The sequence below is a fragment of the Typopeltis vanoorti genome, chromosome 4, assembly GCF_054136105.1.
Source record: "Typopeltis vanoorti isolate ZY-2024b chromosome 4, IOZ_Tvanoo_1.0, whole genome shotgun sequence".
Lineage (NCBI taxonomy): Eukaryota > Metazoa > Arthropoda > Arachnida > Uropygi > Thelyphonidae > Typopeltis > Typopeltis vanoorti.
In genome coordinates, this window is record NC_143552.1 from 26,980,775 (window position 1) to 27,007,569 (window position 26,795).

Here is a 26,795-nt window from a genome sequence, read left to right on the forward strand (position 1 = left end):
GGCTGGTGATTATGACAAGCTTAGGAAACAGCTTGGAGTTATAACATGGAATAAGGAGTTGAATGGTAAGGAAATAAATGCTGCTTGGGAACTGACAAAGACATATATAACAGCATCAATGTGTGAACGTATTTTGAAGGTCAAAAGGCTGAATAAGATAGGTATAAAATGATATAATGAGGGCACTAAGCATGAAATCTGGAAGAGGGCAGTTTGGAGGCAGCACAAGATGAATAATGATAATCAGTTGAATAAGGAGCAGGCCAAGAGAGTGACTCAAGTTGGTAGGGCAAGAAAAGTGCAGTACAAGCAGAAATTAGAGAATTGGGCCAAGAAAAACTCTCGTGAGTTAGTTCGATCTGTGGCAAGTAGAAAGAAGAATGATTATGGGAAGATGACACGAATGGATGAAAGTGGGAGGGTAACTGCTGATTTCACACAGGGGGATGAAACACCCGGGTATTCAGTGAGCAGTTCATCGGTGTTTTTTCATCCTCTGTGTGAAATCAGAAACTCAAGTATAGAGAACGAAATGAAAAAAGACTTAATGGTGAGCAAGCAAGAGGTACAGTATATGAGGAGTTAAGTAAGCTAGATGTCAATAAGGCAATAGGATTTATGACACATCACTACTTGTCTTAAGGGAATGTTCCAAGGAGTTAGCATCAGACTTAGCCTACCTGTTTAACAAGTCTTGCAACAGCACAAGTTCCAAAGGAGCAGAAGGAAAGCAAAATTGTTCCATTTCACAAGGGTGAAGTGGAACAACTTTGATGTGATTTTGGTGATAAGGCTAAGGCAAAAAATTACAGGCCAATCTATATATCTGGAGCTGTAGTTAAGGTATTGGAGAGGTTGGTGAGAGATAGGATACAAAAGTGAGTTGATAACAGTGGTATTCTTTGTACTTGTCAGCATGGGTTTGTTAAAGGGAGGTTGTGTTTTACAAACTTGCTTATATGCTATAACAAGGTAATGAATGTATTGGACAAGGGAGATGCATATACAGTGGTGTACTTGGGTTTTACAAAGTTTTAGATAGACTGTCACACCACAAATTGGTCACTAAACTAAAGCAGGTGGGATTGGATGAGAGACTAATGAGGATAGGTGAATGGCTATCAGATAAGTATCAACATATTGTGTGTGTGGGGGGGGGGGAATCTTGAAAAAGGTAAGTCACTTGTGGTGTGCTACAGGGGTCAGTTTTGGGACCATTGTAGATGATACAAAACTGGGGAGAGTGATGGGGAAATCAAGATATTGTGACCTTGCAGGAAGACTTGAATAGATTGTTTGAATGGGTAACACTATGGAACTGTCAATTCAATATTGCAAAGTGTAAGGTTCTGAAATTTGATATGCAAAGTATACATTTGGCAGGAAAATTTTGGAGGAAGTTGAGGAGATAAGAGACCTCGGAGTGGTGGTGGACAAGAATATGAAATTCAGAGGTCAGTCACATTACACAACTTGTGAAAACATTACGTCAGATTATGGCAATGATGCAGAGGACTTTAACTTGTAGAAATAAAGGTCCTGGTTCCATTGTATAAGACCTTGATCAGGATTAGCATGGATTATTGGTTCTGGGTTTTCATGGTGATGAGGATATACTGGAAACTGTCCAGAGAAGACTAAGGATGTAACTGGTCTTTTGGGGTGTGGGATATGAGGTCAGATTGAGAGACTGCAATTTACAAAGCCTTGTGAACATTTAAATTGGTAATAGGTTGTTACCAGGTTAATGTGAAAGAAATTTTTTGTAAAATAGGAGAAGGGGGATAGAACAAGGGACATACCTGGAAGATGTATAAAGAGGGTGTGAGCAGGGGCATAAGAAGCAGGTTCTTTGCATGGAGAATGGTTAGTGAGTAGAATGTGTTGCCAGACATTGTGGTAAATGCAGATACATTGAATGAGTTGAAAGCACAGTTTGATGGGTTTTGTGCAACAGTGTTTGTCTGCAGCAATGAGTCTTTTGACTCTATGGAGGTCTAGTGTTATAATAATAATTACTCCAGACAAGAATAGTTTGATCTTCAGTTTTTTCCTCCATTTCAAAGGTTTTCCAACAGCCTCCAAAATGCTTTGCCACTTTTGTGATAGTTGTCTTCTGAATTCTTACCAAAGCCTTCCCATGACACTTGTTTAAAAATTTTACACAAAGTTTAGTGCTCTTCCATTTTTCTCTGTACTCTCTCTCTCAGAGCATCTGACAACTTACTTGTTAGTAAATTTTAATATGCTTTCCTCTTTTCCAACTGTCTTTATTCTGTCCACCATGGAGTTTTGATTTTTCTATCTTTGTAGACAATCCACATGCCTCTCTAGCTGAATCAATCAATGTTTTCTTCAGAGTTTACTCATTTTCTCTTCAAGTTCACCTCTAAATGCTACTTGACCAATTCTTTTTTAAAACTTCCTTTCATATTTGTCTTTTTGATATGGCATTTATTTTTATTCTGCTTTAAACTAAGCAGGATTATTTCCAATTTCAAATCCCTGTATAATCTTTTATCCTGAACCAGCATGATGATGATTTCCAACAGTTTTTTTTTTTCACTTATGTCTTCTCTCCATATGAACTAGTAGACAGTATAGTGAAATATGATTAAGTAATGACTCTGTATCCTGAACTTAAATCTAGTAGGAACTTACCATTATCATTAGCTTTGCCTTTCTCTCCAAATCCTCCCAAAATGTTTATATGTTACCTGGGATTCATTTCCTGCCTTACTGTTTAGATCTCTAATAAAGACTAACTTTTCCATTTTCTCCTCAGGAGAACCTTCTTTAGGAACATAGGCACAATCCAATCAAGTTTATCATTATGACTGGTGTTGAAAGCCATCAACACTCCTTCCTTTCCTTTGCCCACATATAGCATCTTATAGCTATTATTTAGCAAGATCTCAGCTAATTTACTTTCCACAGATAACCCTTTTTTTTTGATGGTGCTTATTTTCCAGGGATCCTGCAATGGATGTCTTGTTCATGCATGCCACATAATATATATTGTATGTGGTAAGCAAGTGGAATGGATTTCCTGAAATTAAGCAAAATTAATCACAAACTTTATGCAATGCAGCATACAAATCGTTTCAGAAATGGCAGAAACATAAGGGATTGGAACCGTGCGGTCTGTTGAAGAATCCTGTGGTGTTGGAACATAGGAATCAATTATCTGCTGGATTTGATTAGGGTTGTAACCATTAAATTCCATTAACGTTTTTATAGTAAGGAGTTCTTGTTGTAAGCTTGAGGGAGAGGAGCACATCGGTTGCAAAAGCAACCGATGGATCAGGGGATTATATCAATCTTGAAAGCCTATTACCTCCGTATAGCATTTATGGAAATGGTAAGAGTCTTGGACACTTCAGGAAAAACTATTAAAGACTATTATATTGGCATATTGATATTTTGACGGGCATTAACAACATCAAGGCAGCTTGGAACGAAGTGTCAGCAAAGTGTTTAAAAGGAGCATGGCGAAAACTTCTTCCAACATTTACGCATGACTTCGAGGAATTAGGGCAAGAGGAGAATGTTATTGAAGACGTTACCAAGCTTGTGTGAGAGGTGGGATTAGACGATATTACAGCTGAAGATGTGACAGAAGTCTTAGTGAGCCATGATAAACCGCTTTCCAATGAAGACTTAAAAAAATTAGCTGAACAATTAAGTGAAGATCCAAAGGAGGAGAAAGAAAACGAAGAAGGTCCTCAGAGAGATATAAAATCTGCCGATTTACAGCGTATCCTTACAAGCATAGAGATATTGACAGATGAACTCTGCAAAATAGACCATGACTGGGAACGAAGTGCGACCGTAAAAAGGAGTGTAATCGCATCTATTCAACCTCACACTGAACTCCTTAAAGAAAGAAAAAGAAAATCTATGCAGTTAACACTGGATAATTTTTTCAAAAAAAATGCAGGTGATCCGAAACCAGGAACTTCAACATAGAAATATGTAATATCTTTTCAAAGTTTCATATTTTTTGCATATAATTTTGTTTTGTTTTCGTCATTAATAATTTATTTTAACAAATATATATGTATGTATTATCAAAGCTTTAAATATAATGTTACTTCATATGCATCATATTTTTTGACTCACGGAACATAACTTTGTACCTCGAATTAAAATTTGGTTTGTTTTATGCCGATTCGGTTTACGCCCGTTTTTTTCAGGAACGGAAGTGAGGTGTAAACCGAGGACTGCCTGTATATCCTTTTCTGGAAGAAACCTTTTCTTGTTTCATCACTTCTCTTCCCAAACAAGTACTTCATGATCACTCTCACCAGTCAGCAACAGTGTTAATACTTCATTCACCAAATCCAACAACACTAAAACCTCAAGTTACTTCCACATGCTGCTTAAGATAGTTATTCTTCAGAAATTTAACAAATTCTCTCCTTGTTCCCATACACTATCTCCTCCTTCCAATCTATATTCCTGTAATATAATCTCTCATCAGGATCACTTTTTTGCATATCCAACTAATTTGCAGCCTCCATACCTCAACTGGTTTAGATGAGCCCTTTGGTTAGAAAGCCCTGGTTCAAGTAGTCTATGATGTGAGGAACCTTCATCAGGTGTTTTCAATCAAATGGTGAGTGAGCAGCACTCATATAGAGGTGGAGGGAGGGTTCTCCTGGAAACTCAGGTTTTCGTCCCTCAAAATGGGCCAATCAGAACAGCACATGCAATATACGTTGGGAATGAGGATTAACCATCTTATTCCATCAGATATGGTTTCGAATACCTGCAAGGTGAAGTGTAGGTCTATATGCAAGCATAAATCAGGAAGGAACTAATTTGTCTAAACATTTCACAATTAGTACTTTCTACATTCTGGCTTACAGAAACATCCTTTTAAATTTTATTATGTAAATTTCAACTTGACACCACATAGATTCAAAATATTCGCACGTACTATCATTTTCCACTTCCACAATTTTGTGGAAGTTGAAAATGATAGTACTCTGCTATCTGCTATCATTAACAGCACTTCCCCTCCCATCCTCTTTTCACCTTCCTATGAAATAAAACAAACTGCAATGGCTTGTTAAAATGGGTAAGTAAGTTTTAGTTTGTTTCAAGGTTATAAGCTAAACTGATATATGAAAGTACTGCTTTGTGTATGTACCAAAGCCAAGGGTGGTTTAGATTACTTAAACCTTAACTTAGCTTTTAAACCTTAATTTAACAGCGCTTAAAATACTACAGGTTAGTAACTTTTTGTGGATGGGATTGACATAATCACAGTTTAATACTTTAAAAAATACATGACTACTTTTTTTAATTTGAGAAGCCAAATCTTTGTAATCATTCTGTGTTAGACCTATATTCATATTCAGATTTTTAATTTCAATCAAAAAAGACGTCTGCAACAAGCCCTATGCAAATTTGCACAAATGATCAAATGACACGAGCTGCATGGTTTCCACCTGACTAGTAAAATGTTGTATAGGGGTTGTTATAGGATCAATGGTGGAGAAGTTCTACAGAGAATAGTGGGAGATCAGGGGAGAACCAGAGGTCATACCTGGAAACTGTATAAAGAGGGTGTGAGTAGGGGAGTGAGAGGCAGGTTTTTTTCGTGCAGAGTTGTGAATGATTGGAATGCCTTGCCTGAGAGTGTGGTGTCTGCAAGGAGTTTGAATGTGTTTAAGACCCGGTATGATGAGATGTGTGTGAGATAAAAGGATCTCCTAGATGAGTCTTTGACTCCATGAGGTCTTGTTTAATAATAATAATTTTAATAATAATAATATTCCATTTAAGTTCCCCTTGCACATGTTATGCTGTTTTTGACACACACCTTGAGAAACAGTAGACTCACTGCCACCAAATTTTGCATAGTCATTTATTGACAAGGAAATGACCAAAACATATAAATCCAGTTCACGGGAGAGTATCAGTTGAAGAGGAAGCAATTTCTTTTTTGTGCCTTCTATCGACAAAGACTGCAAAACCTAGAGTATTAGTGCCACAGATGAGCTTTGAGTTAGATAACATAAGAACTTAGTTGTCTCCTCTCATAGTCAATCTCCCATGACTGAAGACTTGCGACTCTAATTTATTAGTCTTCTCCATTTGTCTCTGATTTCTGTCATTCCAAGTGTATCCTTCATGGATTAACCTTAGTAACGTTGTCCAGTAAAAGCAGAAATGTAATCTCGCCACCTTCCATGGGGGCCTGCCATTTCTTCTAGCTCCTGGCATCTTACCTTACATGAATAGTTCTTCCATGTTCACCAAGATTGATGTCTGATGCTCGGGTTGGTTCTTTTCTCTGTCCGAGGAACTTGAAGCATCCTTCTCCAGGCCCACATTTCAAAAGTATTGATCCTTCATCTCAATTGCTGCATTCACTGTCCAAGACTGAGCCATAAAGAACCACAAAAAAGACAAAGGATCTAACCAGTATGATCTTTGTATCGACAGATATTTTTCTGTTCTTCCAGATCTTGGTGGGCTGAATCATTGCAGATCTTCCCATTATAATCTGTCTTTTTACTTCCTCCACTCCACATGACTCCTGTTCAAAGAGAACAATGCACCCAGTTCCTAAAATATTTCCATTATGATTCCTATCTAGAATCATCAGCTTTGTTTTACTTACATTGATCTTGAGTCTATAAAAGTCTATTATGAGTATCATTTTATGAGTCTATATGACTCTGTATGAGTCTATTATTATTATTAACATCTGCCCATGGAAGTCAGATGTTAAAAATAATGTTAAACTATGGCATTCTATTATTCCAAGGAGTTCATTCATGTCCTTTTTGTTTCTGTTATTAGTACTATGTCATTAATCATATCTTTAGTTAGTGATTCTTGAGCTGCCTATCAATATGCCTCTATTCCAATTATTTCCTCATCATAAAGATTAAAGCACCCAGGAGATAATATACACCTTGCCTTACTCCTTTTTTGCAAACATACCCAATCTGATAATGTGTTATCAAGTCTTACTGTAGTTTGGTTATTGTTGTAAAGTCGACTTTCTAAATGTAGATGTTAGGGAAAGCAGACTTAGACATTATTTCCCAAATCAATTTCCAATTTAAAAAGCCAAAGGCATTGATGTGGTCAAAGCATAAGTAAGCAGGACTACTGACTTCTTTTGATTTCTCAATAAAGCATCTGAGATTTGAGATCTGGTCTCTCCCTTCAAAAAATCCAGCCTGTTCTAAAGAGACATGAACCTTGAAGTGATCAATTCTTTCTTTGATAATATAGAACATGATTTTACTTAGCTATACAGACCAATCAACAAAAATCACCTGCCACTTAAGACATGTATGCCTGCAGCAGGATTTGAACCTATCAAGTTGATGAAAAGAGACACCATCTATTCAGCTAAGTAGCCAGCAGAACCGAACAAAACTACTTAGTGACAACTCTGGTAGGTAGTATAAACCATGGAAATAATACCAGATGCTATGTCAAGCAGATGGATGTCTGAGTGTGAGTGTGTGTCTCAGTAAGATACTGAAAAATCTTGATGTCAACATGGGCATAAGTAAAATTTCAGCATGTGTTAAGGGAAAGCAAGGGCAAATTGATAATCTTTCACTTCATTATCTGCAGAAGGAATAATAATACATTTGCCAACTTTCAAATACACCTCAAGTATTAATAAACAATAACTGGGCTCATAGCTTAAAATGAAGATTAATAAGCAAAAAAAATAGGAAACTTACTATGATAGTTAATTGACATAGTAGATTTCAAGGGTTACCATCATAATCTAAAAAAAAAAAATATCCAGTCATGACAAATGACTACAGTTTAAATATTTCAACACCTACATGATTCAATTATCTTCATGACTACAACAAATTTCACCATATTATATATACAAATCAATCATTGCTTATGGACCGTCCTCCACAATGTCCATAGAAACTTACTTAAGTCAGATTGGCTCTCAAAGCTGATGGTATTAAATCGAAGTAGAAATGTTTAAGCTAAAATTGTTTATCAAGTGCTAAAAGAAGGAAATTTAAAATAAATTGTTCACGGTAAGGTAGCATAAATAAATTATGAAAATCATAGATTTAAAACAATTTAAAAATAATTCAAAACATAATAGTGAATTTCAATGATTCAGATAATGTAAATTTTCTTTAATGCAAAATCATTCTTAATGACTGTATTCATTCACAGTCGATGAAACCAGTTTATAATGCCTTGTTCACCTTCGCAATTCTTAATATGTAATTTCATCTCAAGATTATTCTTATCTCAAGTGGGTACACTGCTCATTATTTAACCTTGCAAATTAGGGTACAATAAAAAAAGATAAGAGAATGCCACATCTATTTTGCCGGCAAAGGTTGATTGATTGGTAGAGCCTCTGCTACTAATGGCTCAGTTAAGTAAGTTTGAGCGTGGTTAGTAGTTGGAAGGGGACCAATTGTTCGATGCTGTTGGCACACTCTCTCCCTCGATGAGTCTTTGGACTCCCTGGAGGTGTCAAATAATAATAATAATAATAATAATCTGCCAACATGCTGTCCCCAAAACACGTCGTTTCATTGGGAGTTTTGCTTAGATTGCTCATAATCCATAACTAAGGATCAGCTTAAGTTAAATCTACATAAGTCGGGAGCTGCCTGTATATGAATATACACAAGCAATGTCACAATGCATGCCAGCTAAACTAAGTAACTGCCTATATTAATTAATCTAAAATATTTATCCTAATGGCCTCTAATGAAAAAAATAAAATAAATATACATCAAACCATTAGGCAATGTCTAGCATTTTAAATTGTCTGGGGTTCTACTAATGGATTCATTAATTGTAAGTGATAAATAAGTAACCGATTCCTATAATATTTAATGACAAGGTACAGAGTATTCTTTCTACTCTTTGCAAATAAGGATGGCCAATATTTGTTAAGGCCTAAAGGTAGACTGAATGCTATATTTTGTGATTCCAAGAGAATAACCTCCATAGATAGCAAAGGTTAGAGATCCATGATGTCAGAGTGAAAATTTTTTAAAAGTGTTAATGTGTCATTAGAGAGGATACTGACAAAGAGAGAAGCAATGCCAGAACTGACCATAATATTATAATTTATAATTACATTTTCAATAGCAGAAGCTTCAAAATTGATAGAATTTTTGATGTAAGAAAAAATATGGTCAGTGTGAGGAATAAGAAATTTTTCTAATTGTTAGGATAAACTATAAGAAGGGTAATCAGTAGCAGCAAAATCGTAACATGAACAGGAGAGTGGCTGATTAGATGTACATTGCCTAATAGTTTCATGTATATTTCATTTTTTTTTTTTTTTCATTAGAAGGAAGTATTGAAATTCCTGATAATCCTCTTCACTCTCCAAATATCTCTTTTTGATGAGTTCTCCTTCCAAATACACAGTAGAGGTCATCTCTCTTCTCAGCAACTCAGACCACAAATTTGTACAAATCTCCTCTTTCAGAGTGCTTCCCTCCTCCAACATCTTCTATCGTCCTCTGACACTACAAAGGAGCCAATTGAGATGATCCCCAGAATTTCTACTCCTTCTCTTTTCCTTGGACTGACTATTATGTCCTCTCATCTAACCCTAACACCTGCTGTGAACAAGTCATAGAAATTATTCTCACTGACATGAAGACCTTCATCCCCCATTCAACCCATAATCCTCATCTGCTTTCCAAGCCCTGGTTCAACCAAAAGTGTGTCAAAGCAGTCAAAAAAAAAATTCAGCTTACCACAGGTGGCTCACTTCAAGAACTTTAACTTCATACTCTGCCTACACCAAAGCATGCAACATATGCAATTAAGTCATCAACAGATCCAAATCATACTTTATAAAGGCCAACAGCAGAACACTTGCCGTCTATCTAAATGGAAGCCATGCTTTCTAGTCCCTTGCTAAGGCTGCTGGATCAAACTACTGGCCAATTGCCATCACCTCTGTCCTCTCCAAAATAATGGAAAAAGTCATCAACAGCCAATTAATCAGCGACCACCAGTATGCATCCCGCCATTCAAGATCCACAGCTGCCCTTGTAGCTTACATCACCCACCACTGGACATGTGCCAAGGAAAGATTTGGAGAAACTTGTGCTGTTGCCGTTGACATTTCCAAAGCTTTCGACTATGTTTGCCATAGAGGCCTGCTAAATTGCCATCGTTTGGTCTCCCTGCTACTCTGTGCAATTGGGTAGTCAGCTTTCTCTCTGGTCGTTCTCTGCAAGTCATGATAGATGACTCCCTCTCTTCAAGCTCCACCAAATACTGGAGTGCCTCAAGGCTCTGTCCTATCACCTACTATATTTCTCCTGTACATAAATGATCCACTCACAATAACCACTAATCCTATCTACAGCTTGCAGACCATAGTATTCTCCACTCATCCTACTAATCTGACAAACCACGCAGTACTTTGACATCACAGGTTACAAGATCTACAATCAGTGCCTTAAACATCGATCTTCATGCTATCCTTCAATAAGGAGAGGACAACCTTATGTTCAATGCCACCAAAACACGGTCTTGCCTTTTCTCTCACAAAAGATATCTCAGCTCACCTACCCTTATGCTCAGCTGTTTTATACAAATCATCAGACAAGATCAGATCTCACTCTCTTTGGACTAACATTTACCTCCAGTCTCTCCTGGCATAAACACATCATTTTTTGTCAATAGCCTCCTGAGCATCCAAAAAACTAGATATTCTCTTTTGTTCAAGAGGCCATATTATACTCATTCAACTCCTAACTATATACATATCTCAAATCTGCCAATGCTTAGAATCAGTGGCGGCTTGTACATAAGCACTGTGACACTGCAGCACCCCCAAGGAAAAAAATGAAAAAATTAAATTGATACACTGTGATATGATACACTGCCGCTTCGGCAGTGTATTATATGCTTCCACGCGTTATTCTTGTGAGATATGAAACATTTATTATTGGTGCGTATTCGTGGTGAACTATTTTTTGTAAATCTTATTTTATTTTTTAAAATAACATATAATTATTTATTTATTATAGATACATGGCTGAATTATGATGAGTGTTACTGTTGAAAATATGAAAAGAATTATATTTTTTCAATTATTGTTATACGAAACAAATGCACTGCGATCTAACGTCGATATTCGTTTGCACTTGTCATTGCTATTGATACGAAACTTTTATTATTGGTGTTTGTTCGTGGTGAGGATGAAATAATTTTAATAAAGCAATTTTTTAATATGTAAATTTATTTATTAATAAATTTGTTACTGATTAGGAAAAAAAAAGTTTTTTTTTTTTTTTTTTGTATATGCAGCACCTAGGGTTGTCAGACGTCCCGATTTTAAGCCTCAAATTCCGATGTTCCGAATAGATCATTTGTGACGCTTCAAAATATTGGAAAGCTTTCGAAATCCGCTTTCACTGAACTAAAGAAATTTTTAGCAGTGTATTTGTGTATATTATTATGATTTAACCGTGAGCCTGTCTCATTTCATGATGTTATCTGGTGGGAACTTCCAGTGATCACATACATTAAAACAGTGCTGTTCGACTGCGAGCCAGGGTAGATGCATTTAGTTCCATTGACAGTTGATTTATTTACTATATTTTATTTTGTATTCCGTTTGTAGGTTATGTTTTTGTATTCTTATGTAAGTTAAGTTATTACTATTTTAAAACTTGATCATTAGTAATTACTTGAAATATATTCTTTGAAATTAATAATAACGTTTCTAATTACATTATTTATTTTTAGACCTACTGAAAATGCCCTGTGTAGCTCAGTGGATGTAGCGTTTGCACACCACGGCGCTTGACTGCACGAAGGAAGATTTTTTGGTTGTGAATCTAGTCGGTGACTAGAAGAAATTTTTTTAAGCCTTTTTTTCGACCGGTTCCCGAGTTAGTCGATCTCTGGCATGGGCAAGCAGGTTTTTTCCTCCCGGAAACTCGGGTTTTTTGTCCCCGTAAACTCAAGAAAATTGACCGTAGAACCCACATTATTTCAGGCATTAAATACGAGTGTTAGGGACCATGAGATGGCGGCACTTGTTGAGCTGTCTCTCTCTCTTCACCGCTTAATTAGTGATAGTTTGGGTACCAGTGGAGATTGAACTGCCCACTCAGTCTCCAAAAGTTAGATAGGGCTAAACGTCCTCGCCTACTCCCTATATACGGGAATAAAAGGTGTTAACTGATTTTTTTTTTTTTTTTTTTTTTTTGAAAATGCTGAAGAGACAATGCAAATTTTTAGAAAAGTATAGTGAAAATTATCCTTTTATCAAAAGAGGCAGGATAGAATACAAAGGCTTTTGTAAACATTGTAACAGTTATTTAAGTATAAGTCATGGGGAATTTGCCTATATAAAAAATCATATAAAAAAAGAGAAACATCAATCCAATGTAGCAGCATCAAGTATGAGTAAAAAAAAAAAACTATTACAAATTAGTTTGTAAAACAAGATAGTTCAGAAGAAGAAAAAAATTATGGCAGCAGAATTGTGTTTCACTTATCACATGATTAAACAACATCAATCTTTTGCATCTACAGACTGTCTCAATAGGTTAATACCGAAAATATTCAACGATTCAAAAATTGCAACACAGTATTCTTCAGCAAAAATGAAAATGAGTTTAATTAATCGGATTCTTGCATCTAATTCGATTAATATAATTTGTAACGAAATTGAAAATTGTTCATTTTATTCCATCAGCACCGATGCTAGTAATCACAAGGATCAAAACATTTTTTCAATCATGATTCAGTATTTTTCCAAGACCAGCATAAACTTAAAATTATTAAAATTGAGCAATTTAAAATGGGAGACATCAGATATGGCAGCCAATTTCTGTGTTCAAACTTTGAAGGATTTGAAAATCGATACTAAAAATTGCATTGGATTTAGCGGCGACAATGCAAATGTTAATTTTGGGGGCCGAGAAAGAAAAGATACTAATAATGTGCACACTAAACTAAAAAAAGAAATTGGAGCAGACATTGAAGGAATTGGATGTCTAGCCCACATATTACAAAATACATTACAAACCGCGGCCGACCAATTATCTTCGATGTTGAACAGATTATTTTAAAACTACAGTATTTAATTATTTTGCTACATACACTGTAAGAACAGAAAGACTAAAAGATTTTTGCAATTTTGTGGATGTAGAATATAAAAAATTACTGTCACATTGTAAAACAAGATGGTTATCGCTGCTACCCGCTATCGAGCAAACTATGAAATCATTTGATGCTCTTGAATATTTTTTTCTTGTCGGAGGAAAAAAAGCACCAAAGACTTTACTAGATTTTTTTAAAACCCTCTTAGTGAAGCCTATCTTTGGTTCCTACATAGCCAATGTAGTAGTTTTCATTTTCAAATATTAAAAATTGAAGGAAGAAAAAATTCGATTATAGAAGTTTCAGAGGTTATAAAATCTAGTGTCAAAACAGCAATAGAAAAGTTAAATAATAATTTTGTACCATTTCAAGTTAAAACAATAATAAAAAAAATATGAAGAAAGTGGATTCATTTCAAAAAAAAAACAAATCAATGAATTTGACGAAGAAATAACAAAATTTTATGAAACAATGACTGAATATTTAAAACAGTGGACAATACCATTGGAAAAATATTCAGTGTTTTCATGGATGACTTTGGAAGAAATTCCAAAGTGGGAAGATGTGGAAAAAAGTTTTGAATATTTGAAGACAAAAAAATATTGATATAAATGACACATACTTATTTAATCAAATCACCACATTGAAAACCATATTAGAGGAAGAATTAAAATCTTCAGAGTGGAATAAAAAAATAGCTTCAGAAAAATGAGCATTTATATTTTCAAAAATGGAAACGGAATTCCCGGATCAATATAAAGATTTGTATAATATAAGTGAATATGCTTTTTCTATACCTGGTCACAATGGTAATGGTGAGAGAATATTTTCCTTAATGGAAATCCAATGGACGGAGGATAGAAATAGACTTTCAATAAATACTGTTGAAAGTATTCTTCAATGTCTCGAAAACTACGATTTTAATTGTCTTCAAATGCATGATTATTTACTGAATAACAAGGCTCTATTGAAAATAGCCAAATCTAGTGATAAGTTCAAAAAGAAAGAGTAAGATTTTAATTAAAACAAAGGATAACTAATATTAGTTTTGTGATTTTTAAATAGTTAAAATAAGCCCATGATATTATTTCTTATAGTTATAATTTTAAAAAAATGTTTTTATGATTTTCTTTTCTTTAAATTTTGTGTTATACTTGATTCAAGTATAAAGTCAAGTAACTTGAACATCTAATATTTTATATTTATCACCGTGATTTTTTTAGTTGAGTTGTTAGATCTTTATAAACCAAAGAATTTTTATATTTATTACTGTGATTTTTTTAGTTGAATTGTAGAATCTTTCTAAAACAAAGAATGTTTTATTTGTCTGATTTTTTTTTCTAGTTGAGTTGTACTTTATAAAATAAAAAATCTCGTGACTGTGATATTTGTAGTTCATTTGTAGAAAGAAGGTGTAGGTTTTTTTTTTTTTTTTGGTTGTCAAAATTTCGTCGATCCGATCCTGTGTCATGGTTTGACAACCAAGAAATCTGAAAACCAGCATCCCCACTTAAAATTTTCGCCGGCCGCCACTGCTTAGAATACTGCTTACATGTTTGGGGTGGTGCACCTAAAATTTCCCTTAAAATCCTTGATGCTATCAAGAGGCAATCAATTAGGCTCATTGAGACTCATTCTCTTACAGTTTCACTTCAGCCTCTATCTCACAGATAGTGTTTCAGCTCTGTCTATTCTACAGACACTTCCATAGTCATTGCCTCAGTGAATTGGCAGCTATCATTCCTCTGCTTCTGTTGCATCTGTTAACACAAGCAACAGCTGTCCCAACTACAGCTCTTAAAAAAATAAATACATAAATAAAATTAATAAATTACCTCAGTCCTCACCTGCATCCTACACACGGCACTGATATGCTTAGAGGCCTCTCCAATTCTCGTTTATGTGATCAATATTAAAAATAAATAAATAAGAAAGAAAGAAAAAAAAAAAAAAGCTAGTTGACTGAATTTCTATACAGGAATTTAATGACAAATTAAACTATGCTGATGAAAATATGCAAATGAAAATTTCAGGAAATCAAGACTTTGATTTCCTGAAAGAGTATGGGATGGGAAAAGAACAACCAGAATCTTGACAGAAGGCCACAGTTATTAAAATTTTTATTAATTTATAAAAAGAGGTAGCTGTAATGCAGAAATTATAAAAACTAGAACTAGCCATTACAGTGAGAAAATGGATTCTGCAAGGGAAGATCCTGCACAAACAGCTGCTTTTCTTTGAAATTATTAATTGAAAAGCACAAAGAATTCAATAAACCATCAAAATAACATTTCTAGAACTATAAGAAAAGGCTTTGCACATGCGAACAGAAATCAACTTTTAGAAACACTCACATTAAACACTTACTGATGATGAAACCCCAAACCAAACAACAGTACCAATCCACAATATTTATACAGAAAGACCAACAAATTATTCTCTCTCCTACTCACAATGCAAAAAATATTATTATTAACATCTGACTTCCATGGAGCCTCATTGTGGGAGGTACATACTATTGCACACAATGCTCATCCAACTGTGCTTTAAACTGATTCAATGTGTCTACATTCACAACACACTCAGCCAATGCATTCGACTCACTAACCACTCTCCATGCAGCGAACCTGCTCCTCTATCTTCTTCTCACACCTTCCTCATATAATTTCCAGCAATAGCCTCATGTTCTATGCACCCCCCCACCATTCTACGAAAAATCTCTTTCATGTCAACCTGATAACAATCCCTGACTAGCTTAGATGTCTCAATCATACCCCCCCTCCTCTTCCTCCTATTCAAAAGGCTCTGCAACTTACATTCTCTCAACCTGTCCTCTTACTTCACATTCCAAAGACCACTGACCACCTTTGTGAATCTTCTCTGAACCCTTTCCAACATATCCTTGTCACCATGAAAACCCAGCAACCAAATCTGTGTACACTAATCCATGAGGCTTAATCAAGGCCTTATACAATGGTATCAATATCCTCTCTATTTCTGCATGTCAGGATTCTCTGCATCATTGCCATTATCTGAAACGACGTCGTCACAACGTGTAATGTGGCCCCTGAATTTCAGGTCCTTGTCCACCATCACTCCTAGATCTCTCATCTCCTCCTCTACTTCCGTTAAAGTTTCCCCACCAAGTGTATACTTTGCATCCCAATCGTTGCTTACCAAATCTCAAAACCTTACACTTTTGCAACACTGAACTGACAGTTCCACTTACCTGCCATTCATGCAATCTATTCAAGTCGTCTTGTAAAGCCATAACAGCCACTTGACTCTGCATTGCTCTCCCCAGTTTTGCATCATCTGCAAACAGCCATATCACTAGTTCCATCCCAATATCATTAACATACAACGTGAACAACAATGGTCCCAAAACTGACCCCTGAGGGACACCACTAGTGATCTTTCTTTTTCAGGATACTGCCCATATATAACTTTCTGATACCTATCTGACAGCCAGTCACTGATCCAACTCAGAAGTCTGTTATCCAACCCCATCTGTTTCAATTTATTTACCAGCTTCTTGTGTGGCAGTCTATCAAAAGCTTTTGCAAAATCCTAGCTTATGTTTCAATCAAATAAAAATATACTTGCAAAAGAACTACAATTTTTAATGACATATCTCAATAAGTTAGGAGTTCCATAAACCAATTAGTGATGCTGCATGTGTTTTTGAAAAATAAAAAGATTTTGTTTACAGTTATTTTTTATTAAATAACAAATATTCTATTTTGTCTGGTCTACAGCTACTAGCCAGCTGACAAAATCTACTCTTCATGGGCAAGTGAAGTACCACATTTGTCAAGCCCTGTTTATAGATATAAACTCACAGCAGTCAAATTGGAAAGCATACATCACAGCATCCAACAAAGCTACATCCACACCATTTCACACAATAAAATATCATGTTGGGGACCATGAGATAGCAGCATTTGTTAGCCATGTCACTTAAAATTAGTGATCACCTTAGGCTAACTATCTCTGGCTAATGGTGGATGCTGCTTTATCCAAGTGTGAGTGAACAAAGTCTGCGCATGAAATATCCTCATGACTAGGCTAATTACATATTGAGTTCACTGGATAAAGGATTAATCAAGAATATAATTTCTTGGAAAGCTTAATTTTGACTTTCTTAATAATACAATTAATATTATTATTATTATTACTACCCCAAAACCTCATGGGGTCAAAGACACATCTGGGAGGTCCTTTTATTACACACACAGCTCATAATACCGTGCCTTGAACACATTCAAACTCCTTGCAGACACCACACTCTCAGGCAAGGCATTCCAATCATTTACAACTCTGCACGAAAAAAACTTACCTCTCACTCACTCCCCTACTCACAGCCTCTTTATACAGTTTCCAGGGATGATGTCTGGTTCTCCCCCGATCTCCCACTATTTTGTGTGGAACTTCTCCAGCATCGATCCTATAACAACACCTTACCAACTTGTAGGTCTCTATCATATCTCCCCCTCTTCCTCCTGTCCACCAGACTCTGCAAATTACATCTTCCCAATCTTTCCTCATACTCGACATTGCAGAGGTCAGAAACTACCTTAGTCAATCACCTTTGGATCCTTTCAACATCTCTTCATCCTTCTGAAAACCAGGTGACCAAATCTGGGCACAATAGTCCATGTATAGCCTAATCAAAGCCTTATACAATGGAACAAGAATCTCCTTACTTCTACACGTAAGTGTCCTCTAAATTTCAGATCCTTATCCACTATCACCCCCAGATCTCTTATTTCTTCCACCTCCGACAATATATCCTCACCAAGCATAAATTCTGCATCCCATCTTTGTTCTCCAAATTTTAAAGGCTTACATTTTGCAACATTGAACTCACATCCCCATTTCCGTGCCCAATCATTCAATTTATTCAAGTCTTCTTGTAAGGCCACAACATCTTCACTACTCTTCATGGTTCGTCCCAACTTTGCATCATCTGCAAACAACTGAATATCTCCATCCAAATTTTCACCTATATCGTTTATATACAAGTTAAACAGTAATGGCCCCAAAACAGACCCCTGAGGCACTCCACTAGTGACTTTCCTTTTCCTGGATATTGCACCCCCATACACAACTTGTTATTACCTATCAGATAGCCAGTCTCCAATCCAATGCAATAATCTAATATCCAACCCCATCTGCACTAGTTTGACTATCAATTTATCATGAGGTACTCTATCAAAAGCCTTTGCGAAATCTAAGTATATTACTGTGTATCCTCCTCTGCCCAAGGAAGCAGTCACTTTATTGTAATAAGTAAGTAGATTACTAAAACATGACCTCCCTTTAGCAAATCCCTGCTGTCCATCAAAGATTATACCATTGTTGTCAACCCAACTCTGGATCCTAGTTCTCACAAGCTTCTCCAACAACTTAACCACAACACCTGACACACAGATAGGCCTATAGTTTGATGCTTGAGTTCGATCACCTCCTTTATGAAGTGGCACAATCTTGCCCTCCTTCCACTCCTTAGGAACTTGACCAAGTGCAAGATTCGTATTAAAAAAATATGTCAAGGCAGGTGTCAACTCCCTGGCACATTCCTTCAGAATACGTGGTGATATATTATCAAGTCCCACAGCCTTATTTACATCTAGTTTGCTCAACTCCCCATACACCTCTTGCTCACTTATAGTCAGTCTCTCCTCCCCCATCATCAACTGCTCTCAATCTCTCCATGAAGTCACGTTCACAAGATTGAAAGACCTTTATGAACTGCTCATTAAGTATCTCCACCACACATTCCACAACAGTTGTCTTTATACCATTTTCTCCTATCAATGTCATCCTTCCATAATCATTCTTTCTTTTGCTGGCTACATATCTAAAGAACTCCTTAGGATTATTTTTGGCTTCATTAGCTAACTGCTGTTCATACCTCTCTTTAGCTACCCTCGCCAACCAAGTCACCTACCTTGCCTGGTCTTTGTAGTCCTCGTGGATTTGGTTATTTCCACTTTTCTTATGCTGCCTCCATAATGCCCTTTTTCTCTGTATCGCATGCTAAATCTCTTTATTCATCCATTTCACACCTACCTTATTTAACCTCCTCACCCTTGGAATGCATTTGACATTGCATCTACTAGATAGTTTTTGAAAATCCCCCAAGCTGCATTGATCTCTTTTCCAGCTTACTCCTCATTTCATGCTACACCCACAAGCTGTCTCCTGAGCTCTTCAAAATCACCCCCCCCCTCTATAGTTTCCACATATACCCTTTTCTCACAGAGGTCCTCACACTGATAGCAACCACCCATGTAATCACCTCATGGTCACTCTCACCAATTGGTGGATGATTTGACATCTCATTTATAATTACATCCTCTGATGAGATGACCAAATCCAAGACCTTCAATCCTCGTGTGCCCTCTGTTACATACTGTCTGAGGTAGTTATCCCTCAAAAACTCAAGAAACTCATTTTCTTTACTTCCAGTTGCTATCTGATCATTCCAGTCTATATTGTCATAATTAAAATCGCCCATAATGATCACCCTTTTCTTATTTACTTGGTTAATTTGATTATACATTTCATTATCACCAACATCCACATTACCTGGTCTATAACAACATCCAACCAAGTATTTGAATCCATTCACCTCTATCTCACACCATACTGCCTCAAAACCATTGGCACTATTTCCCTCTTGCATCTCTACTTTGTATGGACATAACTCTTTATCATCAATAGCACTCCCCCTCCCTTTTTACCCCTTCTATCCTCACGAAACACATCATACCCTTCCATCTCTATTCCTGTCAGGATATCGTCCTCTTCCAACCATGTCTCACTTATTCCGACAATCTTTGGCTGAACAGATGCAATTAGTGCAACCATTTCAAGCACACAACAGCTTCTAGCTGTTGTTTGAATACAAACACAACAGCTCATATCTGGATCTGCAGCTAGTTCCACTGATATCACTCACTCGATGTGATCTTTCCATGCTCAACTGGGGCCATTTCTCTTTTTCCTCATAATGCTTACATCTTTAATCAAATATTTTACTTCTAATTCAGCTCTCTGATTCATAAGTTAAAACTGGTTTAGTTTTTTTACTAATTTTTCTCTTATTCCATTACAAATTTATTCAACTAACTTCCCACCAAAGCAGATTTTCTATTTCTGTTGTCTATCCCGAAAAATTGTGCCTAAATAGCTGAAATATTTTCTATGATTTTCCTATTACTGATTTTCATGCCATTACAGAAGTTATTCACTTCAGCAAAGTAATCCTGAAAAATTGTACTGGATTTATTTAGAAGTATAACATCATTGGCATAAAGTAAAGAGCCGATATTAACACTTTCAATTTTGATTTCATGTTTAATGCTACTTTCCTTCATAATGTTATCCATATAGATGTTGAATAACAGTGGACATAATGTGTACACTTGCCTCACATCTGATTTTACATCAAACCTGTACCTCCTTCAATTGCAACTACCTACAACATAAATATAGACTATATACCATTCAATTCAATGTCCTATTTACATCTTACAGTTGCATTGTTTTAAACAGATTTACTCTTGGAACCTTGATATGCCTCTTTCAGATCTATAAAACTTGAATACACATCCTTCTTATATACCCATGATTTCTTAATTATCTCTCAATGTGAAAATATGATCACGGCAACCCTAGTTTGGCCTAAAACCCAGCTTATTCTTCTCCAAGTTTCTCTTCAACAATTTTTCTTAGCCTCTCCTCAAGTATGACTGCATAAATCTTACCTAAAACATACAGCAGAGAAATTCCTCTGTGAGTCCCACATCCAGTTATATTTTCACTTTTAACAGATGGGTACTTTGAGAGCTCTACTCCAATCATCCAGAATTCAATCCTCTGACCAGGCCTTTTGAATTATGCAGTACATCTATATTAGAGCATTTCTAGTTGAACATCTATTATTATTACATGACACCTCCAAGGACACATATCGTGGGAGGGCACACTACTCCACTAACTCACCGTCTCCTTTACTGAATCATCTAACTACATGACGCTACCACTATCAACACACACAGTGCCATCCACTGCCCATCACCAATATATATTATTTGTCAATTGTGTGTTCTCGTGGCCTATTTGCCCATATGTGGAATGAAAAAACCAGAGTTTCCGGGAGGGTGAAACCCTACTATATCTGTATGAGACAGCTAACTCACCTTCAATTGAAAAAAAGCCCATATAAAGATTCCTTTCATCATGATGAGAATTGAACTCGGTTCTTTTCCAATCAAAGAGCACAATGTACTATCATCCTTTCAATCTATTCCAACTGCCTTTCCACATTTCAGGCTTTTTCTACTTCAAACATTTGCAATCCTCTTTAATGTTGTCTACAACTGTGCCGGCACCACTTGTTTCATTTAGAAATATTTCAAAGTAATTACTCTAGACATCTAGAATATCTTCAATTTTAATGTCACATTTATCATCTTTGATTCTTTTTACGGTACACTTTCCTCCATTTCCAAGCTTTTCAAATAGCCTCCAGAATATTTTGCCACCTTTCTTATATTAATTTTTTTATGTTCTTACCAGTTTTCCCATGACTTTTGTTTAGCTACCTCTTGCATACTGCTTTGCTTTATTACATTTTTCTCTGAATTCTCTCAAGGCATCTACTGACTTACTTATTAGAAAGTTTCAATATGGTTTCTTCTTTTCCAGGACTGTCTCTTTTACTTCTTGCATCTGTCATGGGTTGCCAATTTTTCTGCCCTTGTAGACAACTTTGCCAAATACTTCTGCTGAATCAATGGTTCCTTCAAACTACCACAGCATCTCCAAGCTTAATTACCGTCTTCGTATGCCATTTTTCTTAAAATAACATTTGTATATTCAAGTCTACATTTCACCTCTGAAAAGTGCTCGAGGCTGTTTCTTTTTAAAACTTTACAGTTTTTTTTTCAACACGATATTCGATTTTATCCTACTTAAAACTAAATCATAAACACTTTCTATTTCAAATCCTCAGTATACTCTTATATTATAAACCAGTGCAAAGATATCATTATCCACCACAGTCAATGAGACTTATCTTATTTCTTCTACTTTACCTAGGCTACTCTTACTGTCTCTCCTACTTAACAGCAAACTACACAGAACACTACTACCACCATGGCTAATTTGCCTGTATGTGGGATGAAAACAAATCCAAGTTACCAGGAGAAAAACCTTTCTACCTCAGTATGAGGTTGATAACTCACCTTGAAAAGAAAAAGTAAACAGATTCCTCTCATCATGACACGAATCAATCTCAGGTCTTTTCAAATCGAAGGGTGCAATGTCCATTTCTCCCAGTTGCACTACAGAAGCACTGAACTTTCTCTAACTTAAATAAACAAAATAAAATTTTATTTTTACACTTTCATGTGGTTATGTTGTTAGGTGGCATATTTTTTAATTTTTTTTTTCAATCATTTATAAAATGAAATTTTAAATGAATACTTTTTTTTTGTACTCATGTGGGAATCTAGGAGTCAATATCAAAGATTCTTAGCATACAAAGAAGTCTGTGACACGTCTTTTGTTTATTGCGCCAAAATTGATTTTGAATTTTGGTTTCACATATAAATACAACCGAATATAGATGCTAGACAATCTTGTGCCTATTTCCTTTCAGCCGAGAAAAGTTGCCAACGCCGTGTATCGGCTATTTCATTGCGTTTGCACAAATTCATCACTATTTTTCAAATAATGATGAATTTGATCCAGCAAATCACCCTCGCCCAAAAAACTGGCAGAAAAACGACTGCCTTCTGATTTTTAATTGGTACGTTAAGGGATTAAAAGATATAATTTAGTTCCGATATTGTTTCCTGTTAATACGCTCACTTCCTGATTACCCTCCATCAACGATAAAGAGGCTTCCCTTTCTTTCTTTCTTTCTCTCGTATTTATCAGGTTCAGTGTAATTGCCTTCTCATTTACTTTCAACAAACAGGGTACCCTGTTGAGGGGTAAAAAAAAGATCGCAAAAACACCAATCTCACATCATCCAAAGAAAACATGAAAACTCTGTTCTGTCGAGGCACAAGGGTGGATAGACCATGATATCTTCTGGTTCAGAACCCATCTGTTACATAAGTATCATTTTAAGTTTGAGAGCGTGTTCAAAGTGTGATGAAGTGCTATTACACTGCCCCCATAATGTTTATTTCCATATTCAGATTTCTCTAGTTGTAGTGATTCATGTTGAATACATACACATGTTATATTACAAACACACTGCTTGGAAAGAAGTCAATAGACACCACAGTGTGCCCACCTTAATAAGATGTAGGACCTCCTTTCACTGCAATGATTGTAGCAATCCTATGGGGCATACTTTCCACAAGCATATGATAGTGATCAATGGGAACTTTGGACCATTCTTCCTGTAAGCATGTTGTTAGATCCTGAATGGAGAGCTTTACAAGTAAATTCTTTATTCAGGATTTAACATGATAACTACTACTAATTAAGGAGATATCTGCACATCAGCTAATAATTATGAAGTATTGTTTTATGTTTTGTAATAATGTGTAGTCCATGTGTGCCATATAGTGAGAGTTATTGTTAGGTTATTTGTAATTCCCATGTAAGCTGTCTAGTACATTGCGATATTCTGAGAAAGTTATAAGTAGTAATCTGGAATAATCGCATATAATCTGTACGAGTCAAGCGTAGCAATGGAGGCTATACCTACGCGGAAAAATGACGTCAGAGCGGCTACCTAGAATAATGTAACCTGACAGGTTAGGGAGAGTGTAGGATCACCCAAGGGGCATGAACGATGGGGTTCGTGGGTGAAAACCACATTGAATAGAGGGCGACCGAATAGGGCGAATAAAAGAAGAAGCACGCGTTTTAAGGGGCTTTTTGACCTGTTGATCTTCGGGTGCCGGATTCAAGTTTTAGGGGGAGTTTGTCGGAGGATTCGTGAGAGAGCGGTGGGCCAACTTCTTTTCTTGAAAATGCTTGAAGATTTTCAAGCAGAGCTGATCGTGATACGACAGCTTATGTGGAATTGAGCCTTAGCAGAATGTCCCATTGGAGAAAGTTTCCTGCGGAGCGGTAGACAGCACGCAACAGTCGGAAATGATTAGAAGAAAAAGTGTAGTACATCGCCAGGCACAAAGACGGCCGAAGAATAGGCAGTAAGGTAATCCAGACCTACATGAGATGGCGGCATGAAATCTGAAAAGATCCGGTAATGTAAGAGTTTTCGTTCTATGTTAAAATTCGTTTAGAAGAACAAGAAATTTGTGTTCATTGTAACTAAAGGACACTTGTAGAGAACTTTTAGTGAGAATTTGACTGAATTAATTAAGCCCTTGTGGAACAAAGAAGAGTTGTTAATAAGCAGTAATTTGTGAATGGCTAGGCTTGCTTAAAATGAAATTTAGAATTAAGATAATTATTGATAGAGTATTAATGAAAGTGTTCAATGCGTGTTCTGTGAATAACTTGTGAAAGGAATTATATAGTAATAGTATTATGCTTAAACCTAATCTTATCCTTTCATGATTGAAGGATTTAACTTACTCAGATTCATTGTGAATTAGTATAACCCTTAACTTAGAGTGAATTTTGATCCATTGAGTATTTAAACTTACATAACTGTAAATGTTTTATGTTTTTCCAATAAACATGTTTTGTACCTTATACCTGAGTTTATGCCTGATTACGAATTCAAACCACCACTTATAAAATAGAACCTTTTTGGCGGGAAGGAATTTAGATATAATTGCTTAACTGAGATTCGGTCTACGACTGCTAACCGAATCCGCACATCGCTAGCGTGAAATAAAATAACTGTGTGTATCCCTTTAGAATTCAGAAATATTTCCCTGAACAAGAGTCTCTTCTGTTATAGGATATTGGCTGGCGCAGCAAAATATAAATTTTGCCAATATCCGAAGAGGAGATAGATCTGAATTAATATTTTAAGGGCACGACAGTAGATTAGAAGGAGAGTTATTATAGAGGTAGAACAAGATATAATATAGAGAAAGCAGCGACATAACAATAGAGTAGCCGGTAGGATTTTGATTGTATAAAGTTTTAAGTAAGCAAAAGGATAGATTCAAGAAACAGTAAGTTAATGTATAATAAGATAAACGAGTATTTAACTATAGAAAATACAATTTAACAATGTAATGAGGTCCTGGATTGTGGTGGGGGGGCAGACATCCCTTGACCTCACCAGACACTCCATCCCATAGATGTTCAATAGGGTTGAGATCACGGCTCTATGGAGGCCAGTAAAGTGTGGTGATGTTTACATCCACAAACTATGCAGTTATAGCAGCAGCCTTATGACAGTGCATTGTCTTGCTGAAAAACACAATGTTCAGTTCCATAGAAATGCCACAAAGTAAGAGGCATTGCATTGTCCAGAATGTTCAGATACCTCTCAGAGTTCAGTGCTCATGACACCACAAACAGAGATCAGAGTCCAAACCAGGAAAAATAGGACCACACCATCACACTGCCACCTCTGAATTTCATAGTTGGTGTTATGCACTCTGGTAAGGGACATTCACTGGGCATCTGCCTCACCCATCCATCTTCTCAATAGAGGGTGTAGTATGATTCATCACTCCATAACACAGCTTTCCAAACTTTGATGACCCACTGAAGATGTTGCATGTTGGTTCGGATAATGTGATGCTTATATATTGCAGTCCCACCATGGAAACCCATGTTATGAGCCTTGGTTCTGAATGTTTTTGTGCAGATTCATGTTCCAGTCAATGCCTGGAACTCCACATTCAACATGTCGGCCAATGAAAATGGCAGTTTACATATTATCTTACATAGCACTCTACAATCATGTCCACTGCGGACAGCACTTGCAGTTGACTCCCTGCGCTTCCATCTCAGTATGACTGACTTGTTGACCTGAGATGGCCCAATTTGTCAAATAGATAAGCCTGCAACATAGTATTCTAACACGTCTCTTTCAAACGCCTTCAATTCACTTCTCGCATCCATGTCACCGGGACACAGTTGCACTGACTTGGGAGCATCATATTCTTCCAATGCATACCAGCCATAAACAAATAACTTGTTAGGTGGCAAGATGCCGCTTGCCTATGAAGGTATTTTTTGACTTCTTTTCGAGCAGTGTGTGTATATCAGTGGTATCTTGTGCCCATTTCAGTTGGGTGTGCTGCTGTGTGGCTTATACAACCCATGCAACAAAATTCACAATTTGACCATATGATTACATTTTTATCAATGTTTGAAAGTTTTAAGAGTGCATAGTACATCAGCACTCATACCTATCTTAATTGGTCCAATGCAATTAATTGTAGAATAACTTTGAATACTTTAAATAATCAATTAATTGTAACCGAATCCAAACATGCTGGATTTAATATCCACTTGATTTATATAACAATAAACAAGGCCAACAAAAAAAAGTCTTGACTGCATTTCACATCCACATAACCATTCTAACTGTGTTGTATTGTGAAATAGAGAAGTGTGTGTCATACTCAGTTTTTGCATCTTTGTGCTTTCTCAATAAATTTGGAAGAGAACAAGGGTTAACTCCTTCGACTACAATCATACAATCTGCAAAAGCTCTGCCAGAAAATGGGACATTACATTCAGTAGATTGTCAACACTGTTTCCCATTG

The 26,795-nt window shown here is 36.2% G+C and overlaps 1 protein-coding gene across 4 annotated transcripts in view; it reads right to left on the reverse strand.

The window, feature by feature from the left end:
• Nucleotides 1–26,795, reverse strand: part of LOC150107176 (uncharacterized) — a 163,567-nt gene that overhangs the window by 126,963 nt on the left and 9,809 nt on the right. The window contains exons 2-3 of one of the 4 annotated variants that reach the window (XM_090391711.1): nucleotides 22,374–22,498; nucleotides 7,722–7,768 (exon numbers count right to left, since the gene is read on the reverse strand). The exons of 2 other annotated variants lie outside the window; for them this stretch is intronic. The gene's annotated coding sequence lies outside the window, so the exon portion shown is untranslated. The remainder of the gene's footprint in view (nucleotides 1–7,721; nucleotides 7,769–22,373; nucleotides 22,499–26,795) is intronic. One more of the 4 variants, XM_090391710.1, reaches the window with a different exon arrangement.